This window comes from Oryctolagus cuniculus, chromosome 12 (genome assembly GCF_964237555.1).
Source record: "Oryctolagus cuniculus chromosome 12, mOryCun1.1, whole genome shotgun sequence".
NCBI lineage: Eukaryota > Metazoa > Chordata > Mammalia > Lagomorpha > Leporidae > Oryctolagus > Oryctolagus cuniculus.
In genome coordinates, this window is record NC_091443.1 from 112,528,501 (window position 1) to 112,545,586 (window position 17,086).

Genomic DNA, 17,086 nt, shown 5'->3' on the forward strand with positions numbered 1-17,086 from the left:
CTCACCCTTCTTTGAACCTTCCCTTCCCGGACCATCGGTGTGCTCCCTCCTATTCCGCCATCTTGGAACCTGAGCTGCCTGTTTGCCCTCTCCTATCTTATTTAGACAAGGCTTTACCTGCTAGGCCACAGTTTCCTCCCCAGCTTAGATCATTCTTTAAAGCCTGGTGAAAACTTAAAAACCACTTGTTATTGCATATCTGATATTCTCTGCAAGATGTATAAACTGATATTTTGTTACTTGGTTTTCCTAGGAGGATTATGGAATGGAAGGGATCAGCTGGCATAATAGGGATTATCATGATAGCTGTTGTATGCATCTCATTAGCACAAAACCAACAGGACTCTGCAGTTTGGATGAAGAAAGCTAGTGAGTATGATTCTTTTGAGTTTCTTACTAGCTGTTTGGGCTTTTCATGTCATCTTCAGATTAAACTTTCTTTTGCATTTTTTATTTTTTTTTATTTTTATTATTATTTTTTTAATCTTTTATTTAATGAATATAAATTTCCAAAGTACGACTCATGTGTTGCAATGGCTTCCCCCCCATACCGTCCCTCCCACCCACAACCCTCCCCTTTCCCACTCCCTCTCCCCTTCCATTCACATCAAGATTCATTTTCGATTATCTTAATATACAGAAGATCAGCTTAGTATACCTTAAGTAAGTATTTCAACAGTTTGCTCCCACACAAAAACATAAAGTGAAAAATAATAGATGATTTTTTTTAAATGATGATGAAATCAGATCAGACCTATTGTCATGTTTAATCCCAGTGAGAGTCAAGTTGGGAATTGGTAATTTCTTTCTTTTTTTTTTTTTTTACAGAAGATCAGTTTAGTGTACATTAAGTAAAGATTTCAGTCGTTTGCACCCCCATAGAAACACAAAGTGAAATATACTGTTTGAGTACTCGTTATAGCATTAAGCCTCAGTGTACAGCACGTTAAGGACAGAGATCCTACATGAGGAGTAAGTGCACAGTGACTCCTGTTGTTGACTTTACCAATTGACACTCCTGTTTATGGCATCAGTAATCTCCCTATGCACCAGTCATGAGTTTCCAAGGCTATGGAAGCCCCTTGAGTTCTCCGACTCTTATCTTGTTTAGACACGGTCATAGTCAAAGTGGAGGTTCTCTCCTCCCTTCAGAGAAAGGCACCTCCCTCTTTGAAGACCTGTTCTTTCCACTGGGATCTCACTCACAGAGATCTTTTTGCCAGAGTGTCTTGGCTTTCCATGCCTGAAATACTCTCATGGGCTTTTCAGCCAGATCTGAGTGCCTTTAGGGCTGACTCTGAGGCCAGAGTGCTATTTAGGACATCTGCCATTCTATGAGTCTGCTGACTATCTCACTTCCCATGTTGGATCACTCTCCCCTTTATTTATTCTATCGGTTGGTGTTAGCAGATACTAGACTTGTTTATGTGCTCCTTTTGACTCTTAGTCCTTTCATTATGATCAATTGTGAACTGAAATTGATCACTTGGACTAGTGAGATGGCATTGGCACATGCCACCTTGATGGGATTGAATTGGAATCCCCTGGTATGTTTCCAACTCTACCAATTGGGGCAAGTCAGCCCGAGCATGCCCCAAATTATACATCTCTTCCCTCTCTTATTCCCACTCTTATGTTTAACAGGGATCACCAACAGGCACATGAAAAAATGTTCAAGGTCACTAGCAATCAGGGAAATGCAAATCAAAACCACAATGAGGTTTCACCTCACCCCAGTTAGAATGGCTCACATACAGAAATCTACCAACAACAGATGCTGGTGAGGATGTGGGGAAAAAAGGACACTAACCCACTGTTGGTGGGAATGCAAACTGGTCAAGCCACTATGGAAATCAGTCTGGAGATTCCTCAGAAACCTGAATATAACCCTACCGTTCGACCCAGCCATCCCACTCCTTGGAATTTACCCAAAGGAGTTTAAATTGAGAAACAAAAAAGCGGTCTGCACCCTAATGTTTATTGCAGCACAATTCACAATAGCCAAGACCTGGAACCAACATAAATGCCCATCAACGGTAGACTGGATAAAGAAATTATGGGATATGTATTCTTTAGAGTACTATACCGCAGTAAGAAACAACGAAATCCAGTCATTTGCAACAAAATGGAGGAATCTGGAACACATCATGCTGAGTGAAGTAAGCCAGTCCCAAAGGGACAAATACCATATGTTCTCCCTGATCGGTGACAACTGACTGAACACCAAAAAGGAAACCTCCTGAAGTGAAATGGACACTATGAGAAATGGTGACTTGATCAGCATAGCCCTGACTGCTAATGGACAACTTAATACATTATCCCTCATAGTATTTTTTTTTTTGTCTGTTCTACTTAATATGACTGGTTTAATTCTGTAATTATCACACAGTTATTCTTAAGTGTTGAAAATTAACTGAAATGTGATCTTTTGCATTTTTAAAAAAATTTTGCTGTTACTTATTTGAAAGAATGAGAGAGAGGAAGAGACAGAAAGAGATCTTCCAGCTGCTGGTTCACTCCCCAAAGGGCCACAATGCTCGGGGCTAGGCCAGGCTGAAGCCAGGATCCAGGAACTCCACCTAAGTTTTCCATGTGAGTGCCATCTGCTGCTGCTTTCCCAGGTGCATTAGTAGAGAGCTGGATTGGAAGCAGAGCAGCTGGGACTTGAACCACTGCTCCTATATGAGATGCCGTCATTACAGACAGCGGCTTAACACACTTTGCCATCATCCCTATCCTTAAATTGTCAAGTAAACGGGTACTTGTTTATATTTAGGTGTTTTTTTTTTTTTCTGGGTAAATAGGATGGCTTCCTGATTGAACTCGGTAAGTTTTTCTAGATTTCTTCTACACATTTTGAAATTGAATTTGTTGTCATATTTATTTTAAAGATTTTGCTGGTTATTTGAAAGTGAGAGGTAGAGATTCCCTCTGCTGGTTCACTCCTCAGATGGTCTCCATAGCCATGGCTGAGCCAAGGCAAAGGCAGGACCAGGCACTTCATCTGGGTCTCTCACATGGGTAGCAGGGGCCCATACACTTGGGCCATCCTCCCCTGCTTTTCCTAGTCTCTCAGCAGGGAGCTTGATTGGAAGTGGAGCAGCTGGGACACAACTGCACTGATATTGGGTGCAGGCATTGCAGGTGATGGTTCCACCCATTTTGCCACAACACTGGCCCTCATGTTTTTTGATGTATAGTCCTTTATTCTGTTTTTTTTTCTTTTTAAAAAGATTTATATATTTATTTGAAGGCGGAGTTACAGAGAGATATAGAGCCAGAGAGAGAGAGAGTGAAGTCTTCCATCTGCTGGTTCGCTCCCCAAATGGGTGCAATGGCCAGAGCCGGGGCGATCCAAAGCCAGGAGCAGTAGCTTCTTTCAGGTCTCCCACGTGGGTGCAGGGGCCCAAGGACTTGTGCTGTCTTACACTGCTTTCCCAGGCTATAACAAGAGAGCTGGATCAGAAGAGGAGCAGCCGGCCCATAAGGATGCTGGCATTGCAATTTGTGGCTTTATCTGCTATACCACAGAACAAGTCCTTACTTTATTCTTGAATTGAGGTTTAAATTTTTTTTAAATTTTCACTTGATTTTATGCTTTTGACAGGAGGAAATATAGAAATAGACATGGAATGAGCTCCCATCTTCAGGTTCATTTTCCTAGTGCCCAGAATAGGCAGTGCTAGGCCAGGCTGAAGCCAAGAACTCAGGAACCAATTTGATCTCCATCACAGGTGACAGGGATTTAGTGACTTGATCTATCATTTGTGCCTCCCAGGGGTGCAGTTTAGCAGGAAGCTGGAAGTGGAAGTGGAGCCGGGTATTGAACCCAGGCACTTTGCTGTTTGGATGCAGGCATCCTGAGTGTCATCTTGACCACTGCTCTAGATGCTGCCCCTTTAACTGAGTTTCATATAGGAGGTGTGGTTTTAGTTTGTATGTTTAGCATAAAAGGATATCCTAATAGAATAGTAATGCCTACCAGGACAGTGCAGTTGTTAAGTAGCTGCATAGGCCACATATTGGCCATTCTTGTGAACACTGTTCAGTATACCAAACTGAAATAGGAGCTTTAGAAGTGAAGGATGATACAGCATCCTCAAGAGTATTTTCTTTTTTCATTCAGTTTGTTTATATGAGAGGGAGAGTCACAGAGACAGAGAGAGCTGTAACTGCTGGTGCACTCTGAGAACCTGCAGTGGCTGTGGCTGGGCCACAGCTGAATCCCAGAGATGGTAACTCAGTCCAGGTCTCCCATATTGATGGTAGTAATCTAGTTACTTGAGACATCATTGTTGTCTCCAAGGAAGAGTGATTAGTGGGAAGCTGGAATCAGAAGCCAGAGCTGGGAGTCAAACCCAGGTACTCTGATGTGGGACTTTGGCACCTTAAGCAGCATCTTAACTACTGGGCAAAATGCTCACCTCCTCCATAGGATTCTTAATGCTTTGTAAGACATTATTTGTGGTTAAACTATCCTAAGTAATGGCAGAGCTAGAATTGGGAAGACCAAAGTGAAGAGACTGTGTAAGGGTTTTTATGATTCTTCAGTAAAAACATTTAGAGCCAGCACCTGGCTCCTGGCTTCGGATCACTGCAATGCGCCGGCCGCAGCGCGCTGGTCATGGCAGCCATTGGAGGATGAACCAACGGCAGAAAGAAGACCTTTCTCTCTGTCGCTCTCTCTCTCACTATCTACTCTGCCTGTCAAAAAAAAAAAGAATGCAGGGAGGATCAAAGGCGGGTAATAAAACTAGGAGATATATCACTAGAGAGAAGGTTGATTTGTAATGGTGGAAGGAGCCACTAAACAGGAGATCTCTTTACCAGTAGTTGTTAATGGCCTTGATTAAAGATAGCTAAAGCAGCAGGACAGCAGTAGTTCGACAGTCCACCATCACTGTGAGAGATTTTGAACACCCATCTCTCAGTAACTAATGGAATAAGCAGATAAAAACTCAGTATGAACAGAAATACTGAAACATCACTGTTTCATCACGCAGCTGAATTGGCATCTCAGAAGGATAAGTGGAAAATCATTGAGTGTTTCCCAAGTAGGCAAAGCTTTTCTAAATAATCCAATTACAATTGCCAATAAGAAATAGTAATTTAAATTATTTGTTTTAGTTATAAATAATTAAACGTATGACATCTTAAACCTGACATTAATGAAAATACAGCATATCTAATTTGATAGGCTTCAGTTAATGCAGTGATTAGAGGGAAATTATTAACTTAAAATGCACATATTATAAAGGAAGGAAGGGTGAAAAGCAGTTAGCTAAGCTTCTATCTCAAGAAAGTAAAAGAGGCCAGCGCCATGGCTCAGTAGGCTAATCCTTTGCCTGCGGCGCCAGCACACCAGGTTCTAGTCCCATTCAGGGCGCCGATTCTGTCCAGGTAGCCCCTCTTCCTGTCCAGCTCTCTGCTGTGGCCCGGGAGTAAAGTGGAGGATGGCCTAAGTGCTTTGGGCCTGCACCCTCAGAGGAGACCGGGAGAAGCACCTGGCTCCTGGCTTCTGATCAGCGCAGTGTGCTGGCCACAGCGTGCAGACCATGGTGGCCATTGGGGGGTGAACCAACGGAGAAGGAAGACCTTTCTCTCTGTGTCTCTCTCTCACTGTCCACTCTGCCTGTCCAAAAAATAAAAATAAAAAAGTAAAAGAATAGCAAATTAAACCCACAGCAGTTAAAGAGAGGATGTAATAGGATGACACTGGAAATGAGCACCATTCAGAGCAGACAGAATAAAGATAGGAACAAACCCTTGGGAAGCTGATCCAGAACACAGGGTGGTAGACAGTGACTGACAGGGAGAAGGATTCACTGAGTACTGATATCAGGAAGCAAAAGGGAACTTCACTGCAAACTCCAGAGATGTTAGGATGTTATGAATATATCTTATCATGAAATTTAACCACATGTACAAAACTGCAGAAATTTTATTAAAACATATTTTTACCAAAACTGTTATCAAGGAGAAATAGGAAAACCAGAAAAAATTGTCGATTAAATAACTTCAATCAATAATGTAAGACTTCTTCACAAAGGAAATCTCAGACCTTTATATTTCACTGGTAAGTGCTTCCGGGAGTTTAAGTACCACTGTCTTATTTTCTTTGAAATTTGAGATACTTTTAAGATGTATACATGGATCTCAGAAATAGCAAGAGAGACCTGAACTGGAAATACACATGCAAGGTTCAGTATATAGACAGTGTTTAAAGCAACGATCATGAATGTGATGCCTGATGTACGAGGATTGCATGAGATTAGTGATGCAAGATCAAAGTCAGTTTGAATTTCTAGTATGAACTAGCAGTGGGGACCATGAAGACAGTACAAGAAGTTAAGTCATAAACCACACCATATGTTTTCATGGAAACCAGGAGAAGCCAGAGTCTTCAGAATGCTGTAGTCAGTTTGTAATGTACTTACAAATCTAGAAATATGAAGACAAAGACCAGTTTATCTGTCAGATGAAGGTCTTTGGGCACAGTCAACACTTGATAGTCATCATGGGAAAGAGTTATAGAAGCTTAGATTGTAAAATATGGGTTATTACTAAGGTGTAGGATGGTTGTTAGAGTAGGTCAAATTAAAGTTTCGGTTTTTGTACTGATATTTATTTATTTGAGAGGAGAGTTAGAGAGAGAGAGAGGAAGAGACAGAGTCTTCTGTCCACTGGTTCAGTCCCCAAATGGCTGCAACAATCAGAGCTGGGCTGATCCAAAGCCAGGAATCATAAGCTCCTGCTGGGTCTCTCACATGGGTGCAGGGGCCCAAGGACTTGGGCCATCTTCCACTACTTTTCAAAAAAAGCCATTAGCAGGGAGCTGAATCAGAAATGGAGCAGCTGGGATTTGAACCCGTAGCTTATATGAGATATTAGTGCTGTAGGATTGAATATGCTTTAGTAAATAATTGTTAGAACTGAAGAAAATTAGTTACATACATTTTATAAATTTCTAGATTTGAAAATTCTTGCTGTTTCTTAAAAAATTTATCTATTCATTTATTTGAAAAATAGAGCATCAGAGAGAGTGATGAGAGAGACAGAGATTTGTACTGTCTACTGGTTCACTGCCCAAATAGCTGTGACTATTTGGGCTGTGCCACGCTAAAGCCCAAAGCTAGGAATTTCATTCATATGGGTGACAGGAGCCAAAGTACTTGGGCCATCTTAATATTGCCTTTCCTGGCACATTAGGAGGGGCTGGATTGGAAGTGGAACACCCAGGACTCCAGCTAGCACTCCAGTGTGGGATGCTGGTGTCTACACTGACCCCTCGTACTTATACAGACTTCTTTTTGTAGTGCATCCTTGTGTTCTAAGGGTGTGTAGAGACAAGCCAAGGACCAAGACTCCTGGTTTGTTTCTTCTTTCTCCTGGCTCTAGAGTAGGTTAGGGAATCTTTTTTTGCCTAGTGCCATTTGGATATTTGTAACATCGTATGTGGGCCAAATAAAATTATCCACTTAAAAGTTAGCCTGCCTTAGATTTATCAGATTTTGAGTCCTGCCTGTGGTTGCCTTGGCAGGGCTGAACCAGATGATGTCATGGGTTTATTACAGCCCATGGCCTGGACGTTCCCCATCTCTGTTCCTGGGGAACAAAGTATAATGATGAGAGGAGAGTCCTCTAGGTGATGGGATGAGTCCACATTGATCTCCATACATGAGGTAGCGGTAGGTGCACACATGTGTGCATGTCATACAACTCCTCACAGAGGTGTTTTGTGAAGCTGCTTCCGCTCAGAGAGGTCTATCACTACACTTCTGATCCTGTTGTTTGCTATGAATGTAATTTTAACCTTGTAAGGGATCTTCAGAGGGTTAATAGCAAAATGCAATTGAATGATAACATCCCTGAAAACTTTTAAAGCCTCCTTGACAACACAGATCAGTCTAGACCCTCGTCTCTGTCATGTAAGCCCCTTGCTTTCCTCTCCTGTCTCTGGAACTTTAAGCCCATTGTCTTGTGTTGTGTCCCCTTCCACCCTGTGCTTTGCAAGGTGATGTTTCTGCCTGCATACAATCCCTAGGTGATCATACCTAGTTTAACAGTCCATTTCTGTTAATATTAAAATACTTTTCTGAAAGTTCCCTTTGACTGCAGACTCGATCCATCTTCTTACTTCAAGTGTGTGTAGAGATGTAGTGCAGTGGGTGTGAGTGGGTGTGTTTGAGCTGCTGCTCCTGCACCTAGTGTGCGATAGCCAGCACCTCTGCGACTTAGTTTCTTCATGTATAAACTGGGAATGCTATTTGTCTCATAGGCTTTAAGTAGGGTAAAATAAGATTGAGACAAGGGGCCGGCGCTGTGGCATAGTGAGTTCAGCCACTGTTTGAGGTGCTGACATGCCATATAGCTTCTGGTTCGAGTCTTGGCTGCTTCACTTCTAATCCAGCTCCCTGCTAATTGCCTGGGAAAGAAGCCTAGGATGAACCAAGTGCTTGGACCCCTGCACCCATGTTGGAGACCTGGATGAAGCTCTTGGCTTTGCCCTGGCCTAGCCCTGGCTGTTGTGGCCCATTTTAGGAGTGAAGCAGCAGATGGAAGAGATCTCTTTGTAATTCTTTTAAATAAATAAATCTTCAGAAAAAAAGATTAAGATAATACATGTAAAATGTTTAGAAGTGATTATTATAAGTGTTACCTACTGTGATTAGCCTCACCATCTCAGACTTTACTCCAGTAAAGATGATTTCTGTTTTTTTTCCCCAAAGATTTATTTATTTATTTGAAAGGTGGAGTTAAAGAGAAAGATTTTCCATCTGTTGTTTCACTCCCCAAATGACTGCAATGGCCAGGGCTGGTCTGATCCAAAGCCAGGAGCTAGGACCCTCTTACAGGTCTCCCATGTGGGTACAGTGGCCAAAGAACTTGGGCCATCTTCTGTGGCTTTCCTAGGCACACTAGCAAGGAGCTGGATCAGAAGTGAATCAGCTGGAATTCGAATTGGTGCCCATATGGGATGCCAGTGCCACAGGCTGTGTCTTTTCCCACTGTGTCCCAATGCTGGCTAATCCCTTAATCTTCATTTGCCATCCCTATAATTCTTTTTCTCTGAGGTCCTCCATGTCAGTACTCAAACCCAGAGTGTTAACTCAGAGAATGATTCCCTCATTCTGATACCTTACCCTAATTCATCAGCAAATCCTTTGCCTTTACCCCTAAAACATACCATATATATGACTATTTTCTTTTCCTGTTACTACTTTTTACCTAATTGAAATCACTTTCAGCTACTAGCATTATAGCACAATGGGGTAAGCCACGGTTTGGGACACCCGAATCCATATCAGAGTGCCTGTTTCTAGTCTGGGTGCTCTGCTTATCATTAGCTTCTTGCTAATGTGCCTGGAATACTGCTAGTGATGGCCCAAGAGTTTGGATCCCTCCCACCCCTGTGACATGGAAATGGATGGAGTTCCTGGTTCCTGGATTCGGCGTGGCCCAGCCTCGGCTATTGTGGGCTTATGGAGAGTGAACCAACAGATGGAAGATCTCTTGCCCATCTCTCTCTCTCTCCACACCCCCTTCTTTCCCTCCCTCTCATTCTCTATGCCTTTTAAATAAATGAAATCATTTAAAAAAATAAAATCAATCACCATCAGTTCTTATCTGGTGTGTTGTGGTATCTAGTTTGCTCTTCCTTTCCATTCTTTGTTTTGACAAGTTGTTGCCTATGCCCCTGTGCTTGAAAAATCTCAACTGTCATCTTCTTAAAATTAATTGTTTTTTTTTTTTTTAAATAATGCTAGCACATTTTCATGTAGGATCTCTGGGAGAACACAGATCACATGCGCCCAGGCATTGTTGCCTCTCTAAGGAGCAACAAGAATGCATTTCTCTCTGGGATGACTGGAATTGGTCCCATTGCTGTTTACCAGTTCTCTGGGCTTTTTTGAGAGCTGTAATTGCACTCAGAGAAGCTGGGAAAAGACACATCCAGAGGAAAACTGGTAAGCAGCAGTTATTCACGTTCCGCCATGCTTTATCTTTGACTTTGTACCTCTACTCCATCTCAAGGAGTCAAGTCATAATAATGTTTACCTTTTTCTCTTACTGTATGCTAGCATCATGTTTTAGTTCTGATAAGTTGTTACATGAGCAATGTATGTGTGCCATGTGTGTTGTGTATGTATTGATGCATTTTTGTTAATACAGGATGATAGGAGTAAGTGCAAAGCCTCTTGTGTGTAGCAGGGATTTGGATGGGGCACCCTCTAAAGGTGAAACAGAGACTGCATCCCCAGCAGGTGTCCCGGCCTCTGCGTGGGTGCCATCTGCTGGTGAAGTAGAACTGCCTCCAGGTCACAGACATTAAGGAAATTTTGTGATGTCAGGAAGGCAGGCACAAACAACCCAAATTAGGAAGACTGGGAAACATTCCGGATCCTTCCATCAACAACTATGTGTGCTGTAGTCTAGAGAGCATCAAGAACTTTCATGGCCTCACCCATTGAACAAAATAAGGTGTCAGAAATGGATCATATAGCAACTGATCCATGTAAATTTAAAATAGCTATTCCTTGAAGAGAAATAATAATTTTATTTGAAAGGTGGAGTATCATAGAGACAGACACAGAGAGATCTTCCATGTGCTTGTTCACTCCCCAAATTCCCAAGGAGCCAGGGCTAGACCAGGATGAAGCTAGGAGCCCAGAAATACATCTGTGTCTCCGATTGGGACACAGTACTTGAGGGTCCCATGTACTTGAGCTGTTATCTGCTGCCTCTCAGGATACACATTATTAAAAATTCGGTCAGAATTGGAGTAGCCAGGACTCAGACATAGCATTCTGATGTGGGATGCAGGGAACCTAAGCTACAGCTAAAGCGTCTGCCCAATGCCTGCCCCTAAAATAGTTATTGTTGTTTTGTTAAATATTTGTTTATATTTTAAATATTTATTTACTTAGTTGAAAATCAGAGTTACAGAGGGAGAGAAGAAGAGATAGAGAGAGAGAGAAGAGAGAGAGAGAGAGAGAGGGGTCTTCCATCTGCTAGTTCAGTCCCCAATTGGCCGCAACAACCAGAGCTGCACTGATACGAAGCCAGGACCCAGGACCTCTCCGTGTCTTCCCATGTGGGTGCAGGGGCCCAAGGACTTGGGCCACCTTCTACTGCTTTCCCAGGCCAGATAGCTGGATCAGAAGAGGAGTGGCCAGGTCTCAAACCGGCACCGATATGGGATTTTGGCACTCAGGTGGCAGCTTGTGTACATATATGCATTTGTACAAGGGACTTCACAAAGTTCATAGATCATACACATTACCTTTAATTCCATTTTCCCCACAGCTCGTATATACAATGAATGTTTAATGGATTTAAGAGTTGTGTACTGTCAGAGCTATTGTCAGGAACCCTGGTGTTCTAATGATTCTTATCAGTGTCGTTGTGTAAGTTCCTCAGCTGCATTCTTTTCTGAGTCGAATTACTATTTCATAAAGTTTCATATATTATTTTTCATATGGCTAACATCACTAGGCACAGTTAAACTTCTGGCACTTGGGAGATGTTTCATTTCCTTTTGACTTTTACTATTCATAAAGAGTAACTCAAGGTAGAGGGCTCCAAGATGGCAGAATAGGGAGGGAGATCACTGATAATCCAGGAAAGATAGTTTAATAAAAGTGGAGATAGTGTAGTCTCAGGGAAGAGTTAGGGAAAAGACTTCCAAGGAAACACTTCTGGAATTAGAGGGACATGGTGGATCTACGTGAAGGACACAGGCGCTCATGGCTCGGGAGCCCAGCAGCTGAGAGTCTTCTAATCTGTACCAGTGCTGGAAAGAGAGGTGAGGCGAAACCACAGTAGCCTGATTCACTGGTGGTAAAGTGGCAGGAAGAGCCTAGAGGGAATGAGGCTTGAAGCCCCATGGGGGAAAGTACACCAGCCTAACTAGAGGAGAGAAAAAAATAAAATGGATGGTACAGACAAGATTCTCTCTCTCCACACACCTTACAAAGGCATGTGAGACAATAGAGCCGGCACCATTTTGGACATATGTAACAGCTGCTCCAGCTCGGTGCTGCGCCCACCCTCAGCCAGGCAGAATAACCTGACTCTTGTTGGGAGTAATAACAGGAGACTAAGACCTAGTGAGTGTGTGCAGCTTATGAACCAGGATTGTGGAAAAAAATGAGGGTTTGTGGGAGAACTCATGGTGTAGCTGAGATGTGAGTAGTCTAGATGGGAGACACCAGAAACTTGGGCAGCCTTGGCTACCCGGTGAGAGACATTGCAGGGGAATGTGAGCTTACACTGAGGACTGCTCAGATCCTTTGTGTGGTCCTTGGGACAGAGCAGACAAATACTATACCCACTGGGGCTAGTGCTCAGGCAGTGATTGCTATCAAGAAGAGCTCAGCTGAGCGGAATTACTTCCCTTCTGAAGAGAGAGAGAGAGAGAGAGAGAGAGAGATTAATTGATTGATTGATTGATTTACCATGCCAAACCTGGGTGTGTCACCTTTGGCATACCCTTAACCCTGAAGAACTGAACAGAGACTGAACAGAGCTCTCTGGCCATACCCACCACAAGCCTCTAGAGATTCACCAAAAGCACATAGTCCACTTAATCTAGACTCATAGTATAATGACAAAAGCCACCTCAGCAAAAAAAAAAAAAAAAAAAAAAAAGAAGAAGAAACCAAAGAATATCTTCACAATGCCAAACAACAAACACAAAAACTGAGGAAACAAGCATAAGGAAGACATCATGACTCTCCCAAATGAACATGACACTCCAATACAAGATTATGAAGATGATGAGAAAAAAAGGAAACTTGTTGAAGTGAAAGGGACACTATGGGAAACGATGACTTGATCAGCATAGCCCTGACTGTTAATGAACAACTTAATACATTATCCCTCTTAGTAGTTTTTTTGTCTGTTCTACTTAATATGACTGATTTAATTCTGTAATTAATACACAGTTATTCTTAAGTGTTGAAATTTAACTGAATTGTGATCCCTGTTAAACATAAGAGTAGGAATAAGAGAGGGAAGAGATATATAATTTGGGACATGCTCAAGCTGACTTGCCCCAAATGGTAGAGTTAGAAACATACCAGGGGATTCCAATTTAATCCCATCAAGGTGGCATGTACCAATGCCATCTCACTAGTCCAAGTGATCAATTTCAGTTCACAATTGATCATAATGAAAGGACTAAGAGTCAAAGGGAGCACATAAGCAAGTCTAGTACCTGCTAACACTAACCGATAGAATAAATAAAGGGGAGAGTGATCCAACATGGGAAGTGAGATACTCAGCAGACTCATAGAATGGCAGATGCCCTAAATAGCACTCTGGCCTCAGAATCAGCCCTAAAGGCACTCGGATCTGGCTGAAAAGCCCATGAGAGTATTTCAGGCATGGAAAGCCAAGACACTCTGGCAAAAGATCTCTGTGAGTGAGATCTCAGTGGAAAGAACAGGTCTTCAAAGAAGGAGGTACCTTTCTCTGAAGGGAGGAGAGAACCTCCACTTTGACTATGACCTTGTCTAAACAAGATAATAGTCGGAGAACTCAAGGGGCTTCCATGGCCTTGGAAACTCATGACTGGAGCAGAGGGAGATTACTGATGCCATAGGCAGGAGTGTCAATTGGTAAAGTCAACAACAGGAGTCACTGTGCACTTACTCCTCATGTAGGATCTCTGTCCTTAATGTGCTGTGCATTGAGATTTAATGCTATAATGAGTACTCAAATAATATATTTCACTTTGTGTTTCTATGGGGGCTGGGATTAAACATGACAATAGGTCTGATCTGATTTCATCATCATTAAAAAAAATCATCTATTATTTTTCACTTTATGTTTCTGTGTGGGAGCAAACTGTTGAAAGCCTTACTTAATGTATACTAAGCTGATCTTCTGTATATTAAGATAATCGAAAATGAATCTTGATGTGAATGGAGGGGGAGAGGGAGTGGGAAAGGGGAGGGTTGAGGGTGGGAGGGACGGTATGGGGGGGAAGCCATAGTAATCCATTATTCGTACTTTGGAAACGTATATTCATTAAATAAAAGTTAAAAAAAAAATATTGAAAGAAAAAAAAAAAAAAAAAAAAAAAGAAGAAATGTGAGATACAGATTTCAAAAAATTTTTGATAAGAACATTTAGAAGTTATCAAAAATGCATGAACTATGAAAATCCATACAGGGGGCGGAGCCAAGATGTCGGAATAGTGAGGGCGCGCACCGATAGTCCGGGAAAATTTAGTTTAATAAAAGCGGAGTTACGGTAGCCTCAGAAAAAGGATCAGGGAAAAATTGCAGAGGAAACTCTTCCGGAGCTATTTGCTGTGACTCAAAGGACCTACTGGGAGAGCAGGGTCGCCCACCACACGGAAGCCGAACTGTGGGAGCCACAGAGTCTGAGCGCCAGTACGGGAAGGGGAGTCTATGTGACAAAGACACCAGTGGGGAGAGGAGAGACGCCCAGGGCTCTGAGTCCACACATCGGCACTGGAAGCGGATGTGAGCTCAGTAACCGGAAACATTGGCGGGGAAAAGGCAGACAGAATTTTAGAGGGACGCGGGTTTTGAAGCAGGAAAGTCCAACAGACTACAGGAGACAAGGAAAAATAAATAAATAAATAAATAAAAAGGTGGGGGCATACTGGTACAGACAAGTTCCACTCTCCGCCAACCTTGCAAAGGCTAGCAAGAGACAAAGAGCTGGGATATACATAATAAAAGGGGACACTTAAGGCTACAATCCAGTAGCCTAGGAAACCCAGTGGGAGTCCACAGGAGAAACCGAGCCTGCACAGACTCTTTGGGTAGAAGCCAGCTGAAGCTAAATACAATCCATTCTGCTCAGCCTTGCAGTATTACTTACCTCCTGAACAAAAAATTAAAATAAAATAAAATAAAATAAAATAAAATAAATGAATAAATAAAGAGAGATTTACCACGCATAACCTGAGGGTGTCACCTTTGCACACCTGTAACCCTAAAGAACCAAGCCGAGCTCTTAGGCCACACCCATCTCAAGCCTCCAAGGCTCCTCCAACAGCAGGCAGTCCACTTAACACAGACATAGTATAATAATAATAATAAAAAAACCTCACAGTGAGGGAAACAGAATTAACCATGCCAAGCAATAAACACAGAAATCGAGGGAACAAGATCAACGATGACATTATGATGCTTCCAAATAAACAAAACACCCCAAGCCAAGATTATGAAGATGATGAGATAGAAGAAATGCAAGATACGGATTGCAAAAATTTTATGATAAGAACATTTAGAAGTTTTCAAAAGCAAATCCTTGAACTACAGAAATCCTTATTGGACAGGATAGAAAATCTCTCTCGTGAAAATGAAATTATAAGGAAGAATCAAAATGAAACGCAGAAACTAGTAGAGCAGGAAAGTATGATAGTGAAGAGAAATCAAAATGAAATGAGCTCAATAGGTCAAATGACAAACACATTAGAGAGCCTTAAAAACAGAATGGGTGAAGAAGACGAGAGAATATCAGACTTAGAAGACAGAGAACAGGAAAGGATACAGTCAAACCAAAGAAAAGAAGAGGATTAAACCAGTCATATTAAGTAGCACAGACAAAAAAACTACTAAGAGGGATAATGTACTAAGTTGTTCATTAACAGTCAGGGCTATGCTGATCAAGTCACCGTTTCCCATAGTGTCCATTTTGCTTCAACAGGTTTCCTTTTTGGTGTTCAGTCAGTTGTCACCGATCAGGGAGAACATAACGGTATTTGTCCCTTTGGGACTGGCTTATTTCACTCAGCATGATGTGTTCCAGATTCCTCCATTTTGTTGCAAATGACTGGATTTTGTTGTTTCTTACTGCGGTATAGTATTCTAAAGAGTACATATCCCATAATTTCTTTATCCAGTCTACCGTTGATGGGCATTTAGGTTGGTTCCAGGTCTTAGCTATTGTGAATTGAGCTGAAATAAACATTAGGCTGCAGACCGCTTTTTTGTTTGCCAATTTAAATTCCTTTGGGTAAATTCCAAGGAGTGGGATGGCTGGGTCGAATGGTAGGGTTATCTTCAGGTTTCTGAGGAATCTCCAGACTGACTTCCATAGTGGCTTGACCAGTTTGCATTCCCACCAACAGTGGGTTAGTGTCCCTTTTTCCCCACATCCTCGGCAGCATCTGTTGTTGGTAGATTTCTGCATGTGAGCCATTCTAACCGGGGTGAGGTGAAACCTCATTGTGGTTTTGATTTGCATTTCCCTGATTGCTAGTGACCTTGAACATTTTTTCATGTGCCTGTTGGCCATTTGGATTTCCTCTTTTGAAAAATGTCTATTGAGGTCCTTGGCCCATCTCTTAATTGGGTTGTTGGTTTTGTTTTTGTGGAGTTTCTTGATTTCTTTGTAGATTATGGTTATTAACCCTTTATCTGTTGCATAGTTTGCAAATATTTTTTCCCATTCTGTCGGTTGTCTCTTCACTCTCCTGACTGTTTCTTTTGCAGTACAGAAACTTCTCAATTTGATGCAATCCCAGTAGTTGATTTTTGGCTTTGACTGCCTGTGCCTCCCGGGTCTTTTCCAGAAATTCTTTGCCTGTGCCAATGTCTTGAAGGGTTTCTCCAATGTTCTCTAGTAACTTGATGGTGTCAGGTCGTAGATTTAGGTCTTTAATCCATGTTGAGTGGATTTTCATGTAAGGTGTAAGGTAGGGGTCTTGCTTCATGATTCTGCACGTGGAAATCCAATTTTCCCAGCACCATTTATTGAATAGACTGTCCTTGCTCCAGGAATTGGTTTTAGATCCTTGATCAAATATAAATTGGCTGTAGATGTTTGGGTTGATTTCTGGTGTTTCAATTCTGTTCCATTGGTCTATCCATCTGTTTCTGTACCAGTACCATGCTGTTTTGATTACAACTGAGAGGGAAGAGATGTATAATTTGGGACATGCTCAAGCTGACTTGCTCCAAATGGTAGAGTTAGAAACATACCAGGGGATTCCAATTCAACCCCATCAAGGTGGCATGTACCAATGCCATCTCACTATTCCAAGTGATCAATTTCAGTTCACAATTGATCATAATGAAAGGACTAAGAGTCAAAGGGAGCA

At 42.1% G+C, this 17,086-nt stretch overlaps 1 long non-coding RNA gene across 26 annotated transcripts in view; it reads left to right on the top strand.

The window, feature by feature from the left end:
- LOC103345356 (uncharacterized) overlaps positions 1-17,086 on the top strand; it is a 227,216-nt gene that overhangs the window by 113,574 nt on the left and 96,556 nt on the right. For 24 of the 26 annotated variants that reach the window (XR_011381133.1, XR_011381135.1, XR_011381136.1 and 21 more), the window contains one exon: positions 254-369. This is a non-coding gene — a long non-coding RNA (uncharacterized lncRNA). Of the gene's footprint in view, positions 1-253; positions 370-1,644; positions 6,077-9,767; positions 9,969-17,086 lie in introns of all 26 variants that reach the window. The other 2 variants (XR_011381128.1, XR_011381129.1) reach the window with 2 other exon arrangements.